The 18,647-nt window shown below is 51.6% G+C and overlaps 1 protein-coding gene across 3 annotated transcripts in view; it reads left to right on the plus strand.

The window, feature by feature from the left end:
• svep1 (sushi, von Willebrand factor type A, EGF and pentraxin domain containing 1) overlaps window positions 1-18,647 on the plus strand; it is a 417,550-nt gene that overhangs the window by 230,857 nt on the left and 168,046 nt on the right. The window lies entirely within an intron of this gene.

The following is an 18,647-nucleotide window of genomic DNA, read 5'->3' on the forward strand; positions in this document are numbered from 1 at the left end:
CCCATTCTTCTGAACTCCAGGGAACATAGGCCCATTTTCCTAAACCTTTCCTCAGGGACAGCAACTTCACCGAGAATCGATCCAGTGAATCTTCATTGAACCGCCTCTAAGGCAAGTAGATGCTTCCTTAGGAAGGGTGATCAAAACTATACACTTATAGCCCCTCGATTCCACATCCAGCACTGAAGAAGCCTGTTTCAGGTACGAGAGAGGCCACCACGATTTTGAGACACCCCATATCTCTCTAGTTTTTTAAAATGTTAATTTAAAAATGGAATCTGCGGGCGATCATTGAGAAGGGGAGCTGCTTCACAGGGTGGCTTAGCGGTATTCCCACTGGTCTGGTAATCCAGAGACCCAGAATAATGCACTGGAGAGCCAAATCCAAATCCTGCCACTGCAAATGGTGAAATTTAAATTCAGTAGAAATGATGACCATGAAACCATTGTCGATTGTTGCAAAATCCCATCTGGTTCACGAATGTCCTTTGGGAAAGGAAATCTGCCGTCCTTACCCGGTCTGGCCTACATGTGACTCCAGACGCACAGCAATGTTGTTGACTCTTACCAGTCCCCTGAAGTGGCCGAGCGAGCCCCTCAGTCCAAGGGCAATTAGGGAAGGGCAATAAATGCTGGCCCAGCCAATTGCGACCACATCCAGTGAACGAATGAAAAGAAAAGCAGCTGGTGGCAGGCAGGCAGGGCCGATCTCCAAGCCTGCTCAGAACGTTGGCCTCCCCGGGCCTACTACTGGGAAGCCGCACATTTATACACAGCTGCACATTTCCCCATCGTCTCCAGACAGCTGCACATTTCCCCCATTGTCTCCAGACAGCTGCACATTTCCCCATCGTCTCCAGACAGCTGCACATTTGCCACATCGTCTCCAGACGGCTGCACATTTCCCCATCGTCTCCAGACAGCCGTACATTTCACCATTGTCTCCAGACAGCTGCACATTTCCCCCATTGTCTCCAGACAGCTGCACATTTCCCCCATTGTCTCCAGACAGCTGCACATTTCCCCCATTGTCTCCAGACAGCTGCACATTTCCCCATCGTCTCCAGACAGCTGCACATTTCCCCATTGTCTCCAGACAGCTGCACATTTCCCCCATTGTCTCCAGACAGCTGCACATTTCCCCCATTGTCTCCAGACAGCTGCACATTTCCCCCATTGTCTCCAGACAGCTCCACATTTCCCCATTGTCTCCAGACAGCTGCACATTTCCCCATTGTCTCCAGACAGCTGCACATTTCCCCAATTGTCTCCAGACAGCTGCACATTTCCCCCATTGTCTCCAGACAGCTGCACATTTCCCACATCATCTCCAGACAGCTGCACATTTCCCCATCGTCTCCAGACAGCTGCTCATTGCCCCCATTGTCTCCAGACAGCTGCACATTTCCCCCATTGTCTCCAGACAGCTGCACATTGCCCCCATTGTCTCGATAGAGCTGCACATTTCCCTCATTGTCTCGATAGAGCTGCACATTTTCCCATCGTCTCCTGACATATGCACATTTTCCCCCATTGTCTCCAGACAGCTGCACATTTCCCCCATTGTCTCCAGATAGCTGCACTTTTTCCCAATTTGTCTCCAGACAGCTGCACTTTTTCCCAATTTGTCTCCAGACAGCTGCACATTTCCCCCATTGTCTCCAGACAGCTGCACATTTTCCCCATTGTCTCAAGACAGCTGCACTTTTTCCCCCATTGTCTCCAGACAGCTGCACATTTCCCCCATTGTCTCCAGACAGCTGCACATTTCCCCCATTGTCTCCAGACAGCTGCACTTTTTCCCAATTTGTCTCCAGACAGCTGCACTTTTTCCCAATTTGTCTCCAGACAGCTGCACATTTCACCCATTGTCTCCAGACAGCTGCACATTTTCCCCATTGTCTCAAGACAGCTGCACTTTTTCCCCCATTGTCTCCAGACAGCTGCACTTTTTCCCCCATTGTCTCCAGACAGCTGCACATTTCCCCCATTGTCTCCAGACAGCTGCACTTTTTCCCCCATTGTCTCCAGACATCTGCACATTTCCTATTCGTCTCCAGACAGCTACACATTTTCCCCCATTGTCTCCAGACAGCTACACATTTTCCCCCATTGTCTCCAGACATCTGCACATATCCCCCATTGTCTCCAGACAGCTGCACATTTTCCCATCGTCTCCAGACATCTGCACATTTCCCCATCGTCTCCAGACATCTGCACATTTCCACATTATATTCAGACAGCTGCACATTTTCCCCATTGTCTCAAGACAGCTGCACATTTCCCCATTGTCTCCAGACAGCTGCACATTTCCCCCATTGCCTCAAGACAGCTGCACATTTTCCCCCATTGTCTCCAGACAGCTGCACATTTCCCCCATTGTCTCCAGACAGCTGCTCATTGCCCCCATTGTCTCCAGACAACTGCACATTTTCCCATCGTCTCCAGACATCTGCACATTTCCCCATCGTCTCCAGACATCTGCACATTACCCCCATTGTCTCCAGACAGTTGCCCATTTCCCCATCGTCTCCAGACAGCTGCACATTTCCACATTATATTCAGACAGCTGCACATTTTCCCCATTGTCTCAAGACAGCTGCACTTTTTCCCCCATTGTCTCCAGACATCTGCACATTTCCCCCATTGTCTCCAGACAGCTGCACATTTCCCCCATTGTCTCCAGACAGCTGCACTTTTTCCCAATTTGTCTCCAGGCAGCTGCACATTTCCCCCATTGTCTCCAGACAGCTGCACATTTTCCCCATTGTCTCAAGACAGCTGCACTTTTTCCCCCATTTTCGCCAGACAGCTGCACATTTCCCCCATTGTCTCCAGACAGCTGCACATTTCCCCCATTGTCTCCAGACAGCTGCACTTTTTCCCCCATTGTCTCCAGACAGCTGCACATTTCCCCCATTGTCTCCAGACAGCTGCACATTTCCCCCATTGTCTCCAGACAGCTGCAAATTTGCCCCATTGTCTCCAGACAGCTGCACATTTCCCCCATTGTCTCCAGACAGCTGCACATTTCCCACATCGTCTCCAGACAGCTGCTCATTTCCCCCATTGTCTCCAGACAGCTGCTCATTGCCCCCATTGTCTCCAGACATCTGCACATTTCCCCCATCGTCTTCAGACAGCTGCACATTTCCCCCATTGTCTCCAGACAGCTGCACATTTCCCCATTGTCTCCAGACAGCTGCACATTTCCCCCATTGTCTCCAGAAAGCTGCACATTTTCCCCCATTGTCTCCAGACATCTGCACATTTCCCCCATCGTCTCCAGACAGCTGCACATTTCCCCAATTGTCTCCAGACATCTGCACATTTCCCCATCGTCTCGTAGAGCTGCACATTTCCCCCATCGTCTCCAGACAGCTGCACATTTCCCCATTGTCTCCAAGCAGCTGCTCATTGCCCCATCGTCTCCAGAGAGCTGCACTTTTTCCCCCATTGTCTCCAGACAGCTGCACATTTCCCCCATTGTCTCCAGACAGCTGCACTTTCCCCCCCATTGTCTCCAGACAGCTGCACATTTCCCCATTGTCTCCAGACAGCTGCACATTTCCCCCATTGTCTCCAGACAGCTGCACTTTGCCCCCATTGTCTCGATAGAGCTGCACATTTCCCTCATTGTCTCGATAGAGCTGCACATTTCCCCCATCGTCTCCAGACAGCTACACATTTTCCCCCATTGTCTCCAGACAGCTACACATTTTGTCCCATTGTCTCCAGACAGCTACACATTTTCCCCCTTTGTCTCCAGACATCTGCACACATCCCCCATCGTCTCCAGACAGCTGCACATTTTCCCATCGTCTCCAGACAATCTGCACATTTCCCCATCGTCTCCAGACAGCTGCACATTTCCCCAATTGTCTCCAGACAGTTGCACATTTCCCCATTGTCTCCAGACAGCTGCACATTTCCACATCATATTCAGACAGCTGCACATTTCCCCCATTGTCTCAGGACAGCTGCACATTTCCCCATTGTCTCCAGACAGCTGCACATTTCCCCCATTGTCTCCAGACAGCTGCGCTTTTTCCCCCATTGTCTCCAGACAGCTGCACATTTCCCCCATTGTCTCCAGACAGCTGCACATTTCCCCCATTGTCTCCAGACAGCTGCACATTTCCCCCATTGTCTCCAGACAGTTGCACATTTCCCCATCATCTCCAGACAGCTGCACATATCCCCATTGTCTCCAGACAGCTGCACATTTCCACATCATATTCAGACAGCTGCACATTTCCCCCATTGTCTCAGGACAGCTGCACATTTCCCCCATTGTCTCCAGACAGCTGCACATTTTCCTCATTGTCTCCAGACAGCTGCTCATTGCCCCCATTGTCTCCAGACATCTGCACATTTCCCCATTGTCTCCACACAGCTGCACATTTCCCCCATTGTCTCCAGACAGCTGCACATTTCCCCCATTGTCTCCAGACAGCTGTACATTTCCCACATCGTCTCCAGACAGCTGCACATTTCCCCATTGTCTCCAGACAGCTGCTCATTGCCCCCATTGTCTCCAGACATCTGCACATTTTCCCCATCATCTTCAGACTGCTGCACATTTCCCCCATTGTCTCCAGACAGCTGCACATTTCCCCATTGTCTCCAGACAGCTGCACATTTCCCCCATTGTCTCCAGACAGCTGCTCATTGCCCCCATTGTCTCCAGACAGCTGCACATTTCCCCCATTGTCTCCAGACAGCTGCACATTTCCCACATCGTCTCCAGACAGCTGCTCATTTCCCCCATTGTCTCCAGACAGCTGCTCATTGCCCCCATTGTCTCCAGACATCTGCACATTTCCCCCATCGTCACCAGACAGCTGCACATTTCCCCAATTGTCTCCAGACATCTGCATATTTCCCCATCGTCTCGATAGAGCTGCACATTTCCCCCATCGTCTCCAGACAGCAGCACATTTCCCCGTTGTCTCCAAGCAGCTGCTCATTGCCCCATCGTCTCCAGAGAGCTGCACTTTTTCCCCCATTGTCTCCAGACAGCTGCACATTTCCCCCATTGTCTCCAGACAGCTGCACTTTCCCCCCCATTGTCTCCAGACAGCTGCACATTTCCCCATTGTCTCCAGACAGCTGCACATTTCCCCCATTGTCTCCAGACAGCTGCACTTTGCCCCCATTGTCTCGATAGAGCTGCACATTTCCCTCATTGTCTCGATAGAGCTGCACATTTCCCCCATCGTCTCCAGACAGCTGCACATTTCCCCCATTGTCTCCAGACAGCTACACATTTTGTCCCATTGTCTCCAGACAGCTATACATTTTCTCCCATTGTCTCCAGACATCTGCACATATCCCCCATCGTCTCCAGACAGCTGCACATTTTCCCATCGTCTCCAGACATCTGCACATTTCCCCATCGTCTGCAGACAGCTGCACATTTCCCCCATTGTCTCCAGACAGTTGCACATTTCCACATCATATTCAGACAGCTGCACATTTCCCCCATTGTCTCAGGACAGCTGCACATTTCCCCATTGTCTCCAGACAGCTGCACATTTCCCCCATTGTCTCAGGACAGCTGCACATTTCCCCATTGTCTCCAGACAGCTGCACATTTCCCCCATTGTCTCCAGACAGCTGCACATTTCCACATCATATTCAGACAGCTGCACATTTCCCCCATTGTCTCAGGACAGCTGCACATTTCCCCATTGTCTCCAGACAGCTGCACATTTCCCCCATTGTCTCCAGACAGCTGCATTTTTTCCCCCATTGTCTCCAGACAGCTGCACATTTCCCCCATTGTCTCCAGACAGCTGCACATTTCCCCCATTGTCTCCAGACAGCTGCACATTTCCCCCATTGTCTCCAGACAGTTGCACATTTCCCCATCATCTCCAGACAGCTGCACATATCCCCATTGTCTCCAGACAGCTGCACATTTCCCCCATTGGCTCCAGACATCTGCACATTTCCCCCATTGTCTCCAGACAGCTGCACATTTCCCCCATTGTCTCCAGACAGTTGCACATTTCCACATCATATTCAGACAGCTGCACATTTCCCCCATTGTCTCAGGACAGCTGCACATTTCCCCCATTGTCTCCAGACAGCTGCACATTTTCCCCATTGTCTCCAGACAGCTGCTCATTGCCCCCATTGTCTCCAGACATCTGCACATTTCCCCATTGTCTCCACACAGCTGTACATTTCCCCCATTGTCTCCAGACAGCTGCACATTTCCCCCATTGTCTCCAGACAGCTGTACATTTCCCACATCGTCTCCAGACAGCTGCACATTTCCCCATTGTCTCCAGACAGCTGCTCATTGCCCCCATTGTCTCCAGACATCTGCACATTTTCCCCATCATCTTCAGACTGCTGCACATTTCCCCCATTGTCTCCAGACAGCTGCACATTTCCCCATCGTCTCCAGACACCTGCACATTTCCCCATTGTCTCCAGACAGCTGCACATTTCCCCCATTGGCTCCAGACATCTGCACATTTCCCCCATCGTCTCCAGACAGCTGCACATTTTCCCATCGTCTCCAGACAGCTGCACATTTTCCCCCATTGTCTCCAGACATCTGCACATTTCCCCCATCAACTCCAGACAGCTGCACATTTCCCCCATCATCTCCAGACAGCTGCACATTTCCCCCATCATCTCCAGACAGCTGCACATTTTCCCATCGTCTCCAGACAGCTGCACATTTTCCCCCATTGTCTCCAGACAGCTGCACATTTCCCCCATCGTCTCCAGACAGCTGCACATTTCCCCATTGTCTCCTCACATCTGCACATTTCCCCAATTGTCTCCAGACATCTGCACATTTCCCCCATCGTCTCCAGACAGCTGCACATTTCCCCATTGTCTCCAGACATCTGCACATTTCCCCCACCGTCTCCAGACAGCTGCACATTTCCCCATTGTCTCCAGACAGCTGCACTTTTCCCCCCATTGTCTCCAGACAGCTGCTCATTTCCCCCATCGTCTCCAGACAGCTGCACATTTCCCCCATTGTCTCCAGACAGCTGCACATTTCCCCCATTGTCTCCAGACAGCTGCACATTTCCCCCATTGTCTCCAGACAGCTGCACATTTCCCCCATTGTCTCCAGACAGCTGCACATTTCCCCCATTTTCTCCAGACAGCTGCACATTTCCCACATCGTCTCCAGACAGCTGCACATTTCCCCATTGTCTCCAGACAGCTGCTCATTGCCCCCATTGTCTCCAGACAGCTGCACATTTCCCCCATCGTCTTCAGACAGCTGCACATTTCCCCCATTGTCTCCAGACAGCTGCACATTTCCCTCATTGTCTCCAGACAGCTGCACATTTCCCCCATTGTCTCCAGACAGCTGCACATTTCCCCATCGTCTCCAGACAGCTGCACATTTCCCCCATTGTCCCCAGACAGCTGCACTTTTCCCCCCATTGTCTCCAGACAGCTGCACATTTCCCCCATTGTCTCCAGACAGCTGTACATTTGCCACATCGTCTCCAGACAGCTGCACATTTCCCCATTGTCTCCAGACATCTGCACATTTTCCCCATCATCTTCAGACTGCTGCACATTTCCCCCATTGTCTCCAGACAGCTGCACATTTCCCCATCGTCTCCAGACACCTGCACATTTCCCCATTGTCTCCAGACAGCTGCACATTTCCCCCATTGGCTCCAGACATCTGCACATTTCCCCCATCGTCTCCAGACAGCTGCACATTTTCCCATCGTCTCCAGACAGCTGCACATTTTCCCCCATTGTCTCCAGACATCTGCACATTTCCCCCATCAACTCCAGACAGCTGCACATTTCCCCCATCATCTCCAGACAGATGCACATTTCCCCCATCATCTCCAGACAGCTGCACATTTTCCCATCGTCTCCAGACAGCTGCACATTTTCCCCCATTGTCTCCAGACAGCTGCACATTTCCCCCATCGTCTCCAGACAGCTGCACATTTCCCCATTGTCTCCTAACATCTGCACATTTCCCCAATTGTCTCCAGACATCTGCACATTTCCCCCATCGTCTCCAGACAGCTGCACATTTCCCCATTGTCTCCAGACATCTGCACATTTCCCCCACCGTCTCCAGACAGCTGCACTTTTTCCCCCATTGTCTCCAGACAGCTGCTCATTTCCCCCATCGTCTCCAGACAGCTGCACATTTCCCCCATTGTCTCCAGACAGCTGCACATTTCCCCCATTGTCTCCAGACAGCTGCACATTTCCCCCATTGTCTCCAGACAGCTGCACATTTCCCCCATTTTCTCCAGACAGCTGCACATTTCCCACATCGTCTCCAGACAGCTGCACATTTCCCCATTGTCTCCAGACAGCTGCTCATTGCCCCCATTGTCTCCAGACAGCTGCACATTTCCCCCATCGTCTTCAGACAGCTGCACATTTCCCCCATTGTCTCCAGACAGCTGCACATTTCCCTCATTGTCTCCAGACAGCTGCACATTTCCCCCATTGTCTCCAGACAGCTGCACATTTCCCCATCGTCTCCAGACAGCTGCACATTTCCCCCATTGTCCCCAGACAGCTGCACTTTTCCCCCCATTGTCTCCAGACAGCTGCACATTTCCCCATTGTCTCCAGACAGCTGCACATTTCCCCCCTTGTCTCCAGACAGCTGCACATTGCCCCCATTGTCTCGATAGAGCTGCACGTTTCCCTCATTGTCTCGATAGAGCTGCACATTTCCCCATCGTCTCCAGACAGCTGCACATTTCCCCCATTGTCTCCAGACAGCTGCACATTTCCCCATTGTCTCCAGACAGCTGCACATTTCGCCCATTGTCTCCAGACAGCTGCACATTTTCCCCCATTGTCTCCAGACAACTACAGATTTCCCCCATTGTCTCCAGACAGCTGCACATTTCCCCCATTGTCTCCAGACCGCTGCACATTTCCCCCATTGTCTCCAGACAGCTGCACATTTCCCACATCGTCTCCAGACAGCTGCACATTTCCCCATTGTCTCCAGACAGCTGCTCATTGCCCCCATTGTCTCCAGACAGCTGCACATTTCCCCCATCGTCTTCAGACAGCTGCACATTTCCCCCATTGTCTCCAGACAGCTGCACATTTCCCTCATTGTCTCCAGACAGCTGCACATTTCCCCCATTGTCTCCAGACAGCTGCACAATTCCCCATCGTCTCCAGACAGCTGCACATTTCCCCCATTGTCCCCAGACAGCTGCACTTTTCCCCCCATTGTCTCCAGACAGCTGCACATTTCCCCATTGTCTCCAGACAGCTGCACATTTCCCCCCTTGTCTCCAGACAGCTGCACATTGCCCCCATTGTCTCGATAGAGCTGCACGTTTCCCTCATTGTCTCGATAGAGCTGCACATTTCCCCATCGTCTCCAGACAGCTGCACATTTCCCCCATTGTCTCCAGACAGCTGCACATTTCCCCATTGTCTCCAGACAGCTGCACATTTCGCCCATTGTCTCCAGACAGCTGCACATTTTCCCCCATTGTCTCCAGACAACTGCAGATTTCCCCCATTGTCTCCAGACAGCTGCACATTTCCCCCATTGTCTCCAGACAGCTGCACATTGCCCCCATTGTCTCGATAGAGCTGCACATTTCCCTCATTGTCTCGATAGATCTGCACATTTCCCCCATTGTCTCCAGACAGCTGCTCATTTCCCCCATTGTCTCCAGACAGCTGCACATTGCCCCCATTGTCTCGATAGAGCTGCACATTTCCCTCATTGTCTCGATAGATCTGCACATTTTCCCCCATTGTCTACAGACATCTGCACATTTCCCCATCGTCTCCAGACAGCTGCACATTTCCCCCATTGTCTCCAGACAGTTGCACATTTCCCCATCGTCACCAGACAGCTGCACATTTCCACATCATATTCAGACAGCTGCACATTTCCCCCATTGTCTCCAGACAGCTGCACATTTCCCCATTGTCTCCAGACAGCTGCACATTTCCCCCATTGTCTCCAGACAGCTGCACATCTCCCCATTGTCTCCAGACAGCTGCACATTTCCCCCATTGTCTCCAGACAGCTCCACATTTCCCACATCGTCTCCAGACAGCTGCTCATTGCCCCCATTGTCGCCAGACATCTGCACATTTCCCCCATCGTCTTCAGACAGCTGCACATTTCCCCCATTGTCTCCAGACAGCTGCACATTTCCCCATTGTCTCCAGACAGCTGCACATTTCCCCCATCGTCTTCAGACAGCTGCACATTTCCCCCATTGTCTCCAGACAGCTGCACATTTCCCCCATTGTCTCCAGACATCTGCACATTTCCCCCATTGTCTCCAGACAGCTGCACATTTCCCCCATTGTCTCCAGACAGCTGCACATTTCCCCATTGTCTCCAGACAGCTGCACATTTCCCCAATTGTCTCCAGACAGCTGCACATTTCCCCAATTGTCTCCAGACATCTGCACATTTCCCCATTGTCTCCAGACAACTGCACATTTCCCCCATTGTCTCCAGACAGCTGCACTTTTCCCCCATTGTCTCCACTCAGCTGCACATTTCCCCATTGTCTCCAGACAGCTGCACATTTCCCCCATTGTCTCCAGACAGCTGCACATTGCCCCCATTGTCTCGATAGATCTGCACATTTCCCTCATTGTCTCGATAGATCTGCACATTTCCCTCATTGTCTCGATAGATCTGCACATTTCCCCCATCGTCTCCAGACAGCTACACATTTTCCCCCATTGTCTCCAGACAGCTGCACATTTTCCCATTTCTCCAGACAGCTACACATTTCCCCCCATTGTCTCCAGACATCTGCACATTTCCCCATTGTCTCCAGGCAGCTGCTCATTGCCCCCATTGTCTCCAGGCAGCTGCACATATCCCCCATCGTCTCCAGACAGCTGCACATTTTCCCATCATCTCCAGACATCTGCACATTTCCCCATCGTCTCCAGACAGCTGCATATTTCCCCCATTGTCTCCAGACAGTTGCACATTTCCGCATCGTCTCCAGACAGCTGCACATTTCCACATCATATTCAGACAGCTGCACATTTCCCCATTGTCTCCAGACAGCTGCACATTTCCCCCATTGTCTCCAGACAGCTGCAATTATTCCCCCATTGTCTCCAGACAGCTGCACATTTCCCCCATTGTCTCCAGACAGCTGCACATTTCCCCATTGTCTCCAGACAGCTGCACATTTCCCACGTCGTCTCCAGACAGCTGCACATTTCCCCATTGTCTCCAGACAGCTGCTCATTGCCCCCATTGTCTCCAGACAGCTGCACATTTCCCCCATTGTCTCCAGACAGCTGCACATTTCCCTCATTGTCTCCAGACAGCTGCACATTTCCCCCATTGTCTCCAGACAGCTGCACATTTCCCCATCGTCTCCAGACAGCTGCACATTTCCTCCATTGTCCCCAGACAGCTGCACTTTTTCCCCCATTGTCTCCAGACAGCTGCACATTTCCCCATTGTCTCCAGACAGCTGCACATTTCCCCCCTTGTCTCCAGACAGCTGCACATTGCCCCCATTGTCTCGATAGAGCTGCACATTTCCCTCATTGTCTCGATAGAGCTGCACATTTCCCCCATCGTCTCCAGACAGCTGCACATTTTCCCCATTGTCTACAGACAGCTGCACATTTCCCCATTGTCTCCAGACAGCTGCACATTTCCCCCATTGTCTCCAGACAGCTGCACATTTTCCCCCATTGTCTCCAGACAGCTACACATTTCCCCTATTGTCTCCAGACAGCTGCACATTTCCCCCATTGTCTCCAGACAGCTGCACATTGCCCCCATTGTCTCGATAGAGCTGCACATCTCCCTCATTGTCTCGATAGATCTGCACATTTCCCCCATTGTCTCCAGACAGCTGCACATTTCCCCCATTGTCTCCAGACAGCTGCACATTGCCCCCATTGTCTCGATAGAGCTGCACATTCTCCCATCGTCTTCAGACATCTGCACATTTCCCCATCGTCTCCAGACAGCTGCACATTTCCCCATCGTCTCCAGACAGCTGCACATTTCCCCCATTGTCTCCAGACAGTTGCACATTTCCCCATCGTCACCAGACAGCTGCACATTTCCACATCATATTCAGACAGCTGCACATTTCCCCCATTGTCTCCAGACAGCTGCACATTTCCCCATTGGCTCCAGACAGCTGCACATTTCCCCCATTGTCTCCAGACAGCTGCACATTTCCCCATTGTCTCCAGACAGCTGCACATTTCCCCCATTGTCTCCAGACAGCTCCACATTTCCCACATCGTCTCCAGACAGCTGCTCATTGCCCCCATTGTCTCCAGACATCTGCACATATCCCCCATCGTCTTCAGACAGCTGCACATTTCCCCCATTGTCTCCAGACAGCTGCACATTTCCCCCATTGTCTCCAGACAGCTGCACATTTCCCCCATCGTCTTCAGACAGCTGCACATTTCCCCCATTGTCTCCAGACAGCTGCACATTTCCCCCATTGTCTCCAGACATCTGCACATTTCCCACATTGTCTCCAGACAGCTGCACATTTCCCCCATTGTCTCCAAACAGCTGCACATTTCCCCATTGTCTCCAGACAGCTGCACATTTCCCCAATTGTCTCCAGACAGCTGGACATTTCCCCAATTGTCTCCAGACATCTGCACATTTCCCCATTGTCTCCAGACAACTGCACATTTCCCCCATTGTCTCCAGACAGCTGCACTTTTCCCCCCATTGTCTCCACACAGCTGCACATTTCCCTATTGTCTCCAGACAGCTGCACATTTCCCCCATTGTCTCTAGACAGCTGCACATTCCCCCATTGTCTCGATAGATCTGCACATTTCCCTCATTGTCTCGAATGATCTGCACATTTCCCTCATTGTCTCGATAGATCTGCATATTTCCCCCATCGTCTCCAGACAGCTACACATTTTCCCATTTCTCCAGACAGCTACACATTTTCCCCCATTGTCTCCAGACATCTGCACATTTCCCCATTGTCTCCAGACACCTGCTCATTGCCCCCATTGTCTCCAGGCAGCTGCACATATCCCCCATCGTCTCCAGACAGCTGCACATTTTCCCATCATCTCCAGACATCTGCACATTTCCCCATCGTCTCCAGACAGCTGCATATTTCCCCCATTGTCTCCAGACAGTTGCACATTTCCCCATCGTCTCCAGACAGCTGCACATTTCCACATCATATTCAGACAGCTGCACATTTCCCCATTGTCTCCAGACAGCTGCACATTTCCCCCATTGTCTCCAGACAGCTGCACTTTTTCCCTCATTGTCTCCAGACAGCTGCACATTTCCCCCATTGTCTCCAGACAGCTGCACATTTCCCCATTGTCTCCAGACAGCTGCACATTTCCCATTTCGTCTCCACACAGCTGCACATTTCCCCATTGTCTCCAGACAGCTGCACATTTCCCACATCGTCTCCAGACAGCTGCACATTTCCCCATTGTCTCCAGACAGCTGCACATTTCCCACGTTGTCTCCAGACAGCTGCACATTTCCCCCATTGTCTCCAGACAGCTGCACAATTCCCACATCGTCTCCAGACAGCTGCACATTTCCCCCATTGTCTCCAGACACCTCATTTCCCCCATTGTCTTCAGACATCTGCACATTTCGCACATCGTGTCCAGACAGCTGCTCATTTCCCCATTGTCTCCAGACAGCAGCTCATTGCCCCCATTGTCTCCAGACAGCTGCACATTTCCCACATCGTCTCCAGACAGCTGCACATTTCCCCCATTGTCTCCAGACAGCTGCACATTTCCCCCATTGTCTCCAGACAGCTGCACATTTCCCCATTGTCTCCAGACAGCTGCACATTTCCCCAATTGTCTCCAGACAGCTGCACATTTCCCCAATTGTCTCCAGACATCTGCACATTTCCCCATTGTCTCCAGACAGCTGCACATTTCCCCCATTGTCTCCAGACAGCTGCACTTTTCCCCCCATTGTCTCCACACAGCTGCACATTTCCCCATTGTCTCCAGACAGCTGCACATTTCCCCCATTGTCTCCAGACAGCTGCATATTGCCCCCATTGTCTCGATAGATCTGCACATTTCCCTCATTGTCTCGATAGATCTGCACATTTCCCTCATTGTCTCGATAGATCTGCACATTTCCCCCGTCGTCTCCAGACAGCTGCACATTTTCCCCCATTGTCTCCAGACATCTGCACATTTCCCCCATCATCTCCAGACAGCTGCACATTTCCCCCATCATCTCCAGACAGCTGCACATTTCCCCCATCATCTCCAGACAGCTGCACATATTCCCATCGTCTCCAGACAGCTGCACATTTTCCCCCATTGTCTCCAGACAGCTGCACATTTCCCCCATCGTCTCCAGACAGCTGCACATTTCCCCATTGTCTCCTAACATCTGCACATTTGCCCAATTGTCTCCAGACATCTGCACATTTCCCCCATCGTCTCCAGACAGCTGCACATTTCCCCATTGTCTCCAGACATCTGCACATTTCCCCCACCGTCTCCAGACAGCTGCACTTTTCCCCATTGTCTCCAGACAGCTGCACATTTCCCCATTGTCTCCAGACAGCTGCACATTTCCCACATCGTCTCCACACAGCTGCACATTTCCCCATTGTCTTCAGACAGCTGCACATTTCCCACATCGTCTCCAGACAGCTGCACATTTCCCCATTGTCTCCAGACAGCTGCACATTTCCCACATCGTCTCCAGACAGCTGCACATTTCCCCCATTGTCTCCAGACAGCTGCACATTTCCCACATCGTCTCCAGACAGCTGCACATTTCCCCCATTGTCTCCAGACACCTCATTTCCCCCATTGTCTTCAGACATCTGCACATTTCGCACATCGTGTCCAGACAGCTGCTCATTTCCCCATTGTCTCCAGACAGCAGCTCATTGCCCCCATTGTCTCCAGACAGCTGCACATTTCCCACATCGTCTCCAGACAGCTGCACATTTCCCCCATTGTCTCCAGACAGCTGCACATTTCCCCCATTGTCTCCAGACAGCTGCACATTTCCCCATTGTCTCCAGACAGCTGCACATTTCCCCAATTGTCTCCAGACAGCTGCACATTTCCCCAATTGTCTCCAGACATCTGCACATTTCCCCATTGTCTCCAGACAGCTGCACATTTCCCCCATTGTCTCCAGACAGCTGCACTTTTCCCCCCATTGTCTCCACACAGCTGCACATTTCCCCATTGTCTCCAGACAGCTGCACATTTCCCCATTGTCTCCAGACAGCTGCACATTGCCCCCATTGTCTCGATAGATCTGCACATTTCCCTCATTGTCTCGATAGATCTGCACATTTCCCTCATTGTCTTGATAGATCTGCACATTTCCCCCATCGTCTCCAGACAGCTGCACATTTTCCCCCATTGTCTCCAGACATCTGCACATTTCCCCCATCATCTCCAGACAGCTGCACATTTCCCCCATCATCTCCAGACAGCTGCACATTTCCCCCATCATCTCCAGACAGCTGCACATTTTCCCATCGTCTCCAGACAGCTGCACCTTTTCCCCCATTGTCTCCAGACAGCTGCACATTTCCCCCATCGTCTCCAGACAGCTGCACATTTCCCCATTGTCTCCTGACATCTGCACATTTCCCCAATTGTCTCCAGACATCTTCACATTTCCCCCATCGTCTCCAGACAGCTGCACATTTCCCCATTGTCTCGAGACATCTGCACATTTCCCCCACCGTCTCCAGACAGCTGCACTTTTTCCCCCATTGTCTCCAGACAGCTGCTCATTTCCCCCATCGTCTCCAGACAGCTGCTCATTTCCCCCATTGTCTCCAGACAGCTGCACATTTCCCCCATTGTCTCCAGACAGCTGCACATTTCCCCCATTGTCTCCAGACAGCTGCACATTTCCCCCATTGTCTCCAGACAGCTGCACATTTCCCCCATTGTCTCCAGACAGCTGCACATTTCCCACATCGTCTCCAGACAGCTGCACATTTCCCCATTGTCTCCAGACAGCTGTTCATTGCCCCCATTGTCTCCAGACAGCTGCACATTTCCCCCATCGTCTTCAGACAGCTGCACATTTCCCCCATTGTCTCCAGACAGCTGCACATTTCCCACATCGTCTCCAGACAGCTGCACATTTCCCCCATTGTTTCCAGACAGCTGCACATTTCCCTCATTGTCTCCAGACAGCTGCACATTTCCCCATCGTCTCCAGACAGCTGCACATTTCCCCATTGTCTCCAGACAGCTGCTCATTGCCCCCATTGTCTCCAGACAGCTGCACATTTCCCCCATTGTCTCCAGACAGCTGCACATTTCCCACATCGTCTCCAGACAGCTGCACATTTCCCCCATTGTCTCCAGACACCTCATTTCCCCCATTGTCTTCAGACATCTGCACATTTCGCACATCGTGTCCAGACAGCTGCTCATTTCCCCATTGTCTCCAGACAGCAGCTCATTGCCTCCATTGTCTCCAGACAGCTGCACATTTCCCACATCGTCTCCAGACAGCTGCACATTTCCCCCATTGTCTCCAGACAGCTGCACATTTCCCCCATTGTCTCCAGACAGCTGCACATTTCCCCATTGTCTCCAGACAGCTGCACATTTCCCCAATTGTCTCCAGACAGCTGCACATTTCCCCAATTTTCTCCAGACATCTGCACATTTCCCCATTGTCTCCAGACAGCTGCACATTTCCCCCATTGTCTCCAGACAGCTGCACTTTTCCCCCCATTGTCTCCACACAGCTGCACATTTTCCCATTGTCTCCAGACAGCTGCACATTTCCCCCATTGTCTCCAGACAGCTGCACATTGCCCCCATTGTCTCGATAGATCTGCACATTTCCCTCATTGTCTCGATAGATCTGCACATTTCCCTCATTGTCTCGATAGATCTGCACATTTCCCCCATCGTCTCCAGACAGCTGCACATTTTCCCCCATTGTCTCCAGACATCTGCACATTTCCCCCATCATCTCCAGACAGCTGCACATTTCCCCCATCATCTCCAGACAGCTGCACATTTCCCCCATCATCTCCAGACAGCTGCACATTTTCCCATCGTCTCCAGACAGCTGCACATTTCCCCCATCGTCTCCAGACAGCTGCACATTTCCCCATTGTCTCCTAACATCTGCACATTTCCCCAATTGTCTCCAGACACCTGCACATTTCCCCCATCGTCTCCAGACAGCTGCACATTTCCCCATTGTCTCCAGACATCTGCACATTTCCCCCACCGTCTCCAGACAGCTGCACATTTCCCCATTGTCACCAGACAGCTGCACATTTCCACATCATATTCAGACAGCTGCACATTTCCCCCATTGTCTCCACACAGCTGCACATTTCCCCATTGGCTCCAGACAGCTGCACATTTCCCCCATTGTCTCCAGACAGCTGCACATTTCCCCATTGTCTCCAGACAGCTGCACATTTCCCCCATTGTCTCCAGACAGCTCCACATTTCCCACATCGTCTCCAGACAGCTGCTCATTGCCCCCATTGTCTCCAGACATCTGCACATTTCCCCCATCGTCTTCAGACAGCTGCACATTTCCCCCATTGTCTCCAGACAGCTGCACATTTCCCCCATTGTCTCCAGACAGCTGCACATTTCCCCCATCGTCTTCAGACAGCTGCACATTTCCCCCATTGTCTCCAGACAGCTGCACATTTCCCCCATTGTATCCAGACAGCTGCACATTTCCCCCATTGTCTCCAGACATCTGCACATTTCCCACATTGTCTCCAGACAGCTGCACATTTCCCCCATTGTCTCCAAACAGCTGCACATTTCCCCATTGTCTCCAGACAGCTGCACATTTCCCCAATTGTCTCCAGACAGCTGCTCATTTCCCCAATTGTCTCCAGACATCTGCACATTTCCCCATTGTCTCCAGACAACTGCACATTTCCCCCATTGTCTCCAGACAGCTGCACTTTTCCCCCCATTGTCTCCACACAGCTGCACATTTCCCTATTGTCTCCAGACAGCTGCACATTTCCCCCATTGTCTCCAGACAGCTGCACATTGCCCCCATTGTCTCGATAGATCTGCACATTTCCCTCATTGTCTCGAATGATCTGCACATTTCCCTCATTGTCTCGATAGATCTGCATATTTCCCCCATCGTCTCCAGACAGCTACACATTTTCCCATTTCTCCAGACAGCTACACATTTCCCCCCATTGTCTCCAGACATCTGCACATTTCCCCATTGTCTCCAGACACCTGCTCATTGCCCCCATTGTCTCCAGGCAGCTGCACATATCCCCCATCGTCTCCAGACAGCTGCACATTTTCCCATCATCTCCAGACATCTGCACATTTCCCCATCGTCTCCAGACAGCTGCATATTTCCCCCATTGTCTCCAGACAGTTGCACATTTCCCCATCATCTCCAGACAGCTGCACATTTCCACATCATATTCAGACAGCTGCACATTTCCCCATTGTCTCCAGACAGCTGCACATTTCCCCCATTGTCTCCAGACAGCTGCACTTTTTCCCTCATTGTCTCCAGACAGCTGCACATTTCCCCCATTGTCTCCAGACAGCTGCACATTTCCCCATTGTCTCCAGACAGCTGCACATTTCCCCCATTGTCTCCAGACAGCTGCACTTTTTCCCTCATTGTCTCCAGACAGCTGCACATTTCCCAC

The sequence above is a fragment of the Scyliorhinus torazame genome, chromosome 9 (assembly GCF_047496885.1).
Source record: "Scyliorhinus torazame isolate Kashiwa2021f chromosome 9, sScyTor2.1, whole genome shotgun sequence".
In the NCBI taxonomy this organism is placed as follows: Eukaryota; Metazoa; Chordata; class Chondrichthyes; order Carcharhiniformes; family Scyliorhinidae; genus Scyliorhinus; species Scyliorhinus torazame.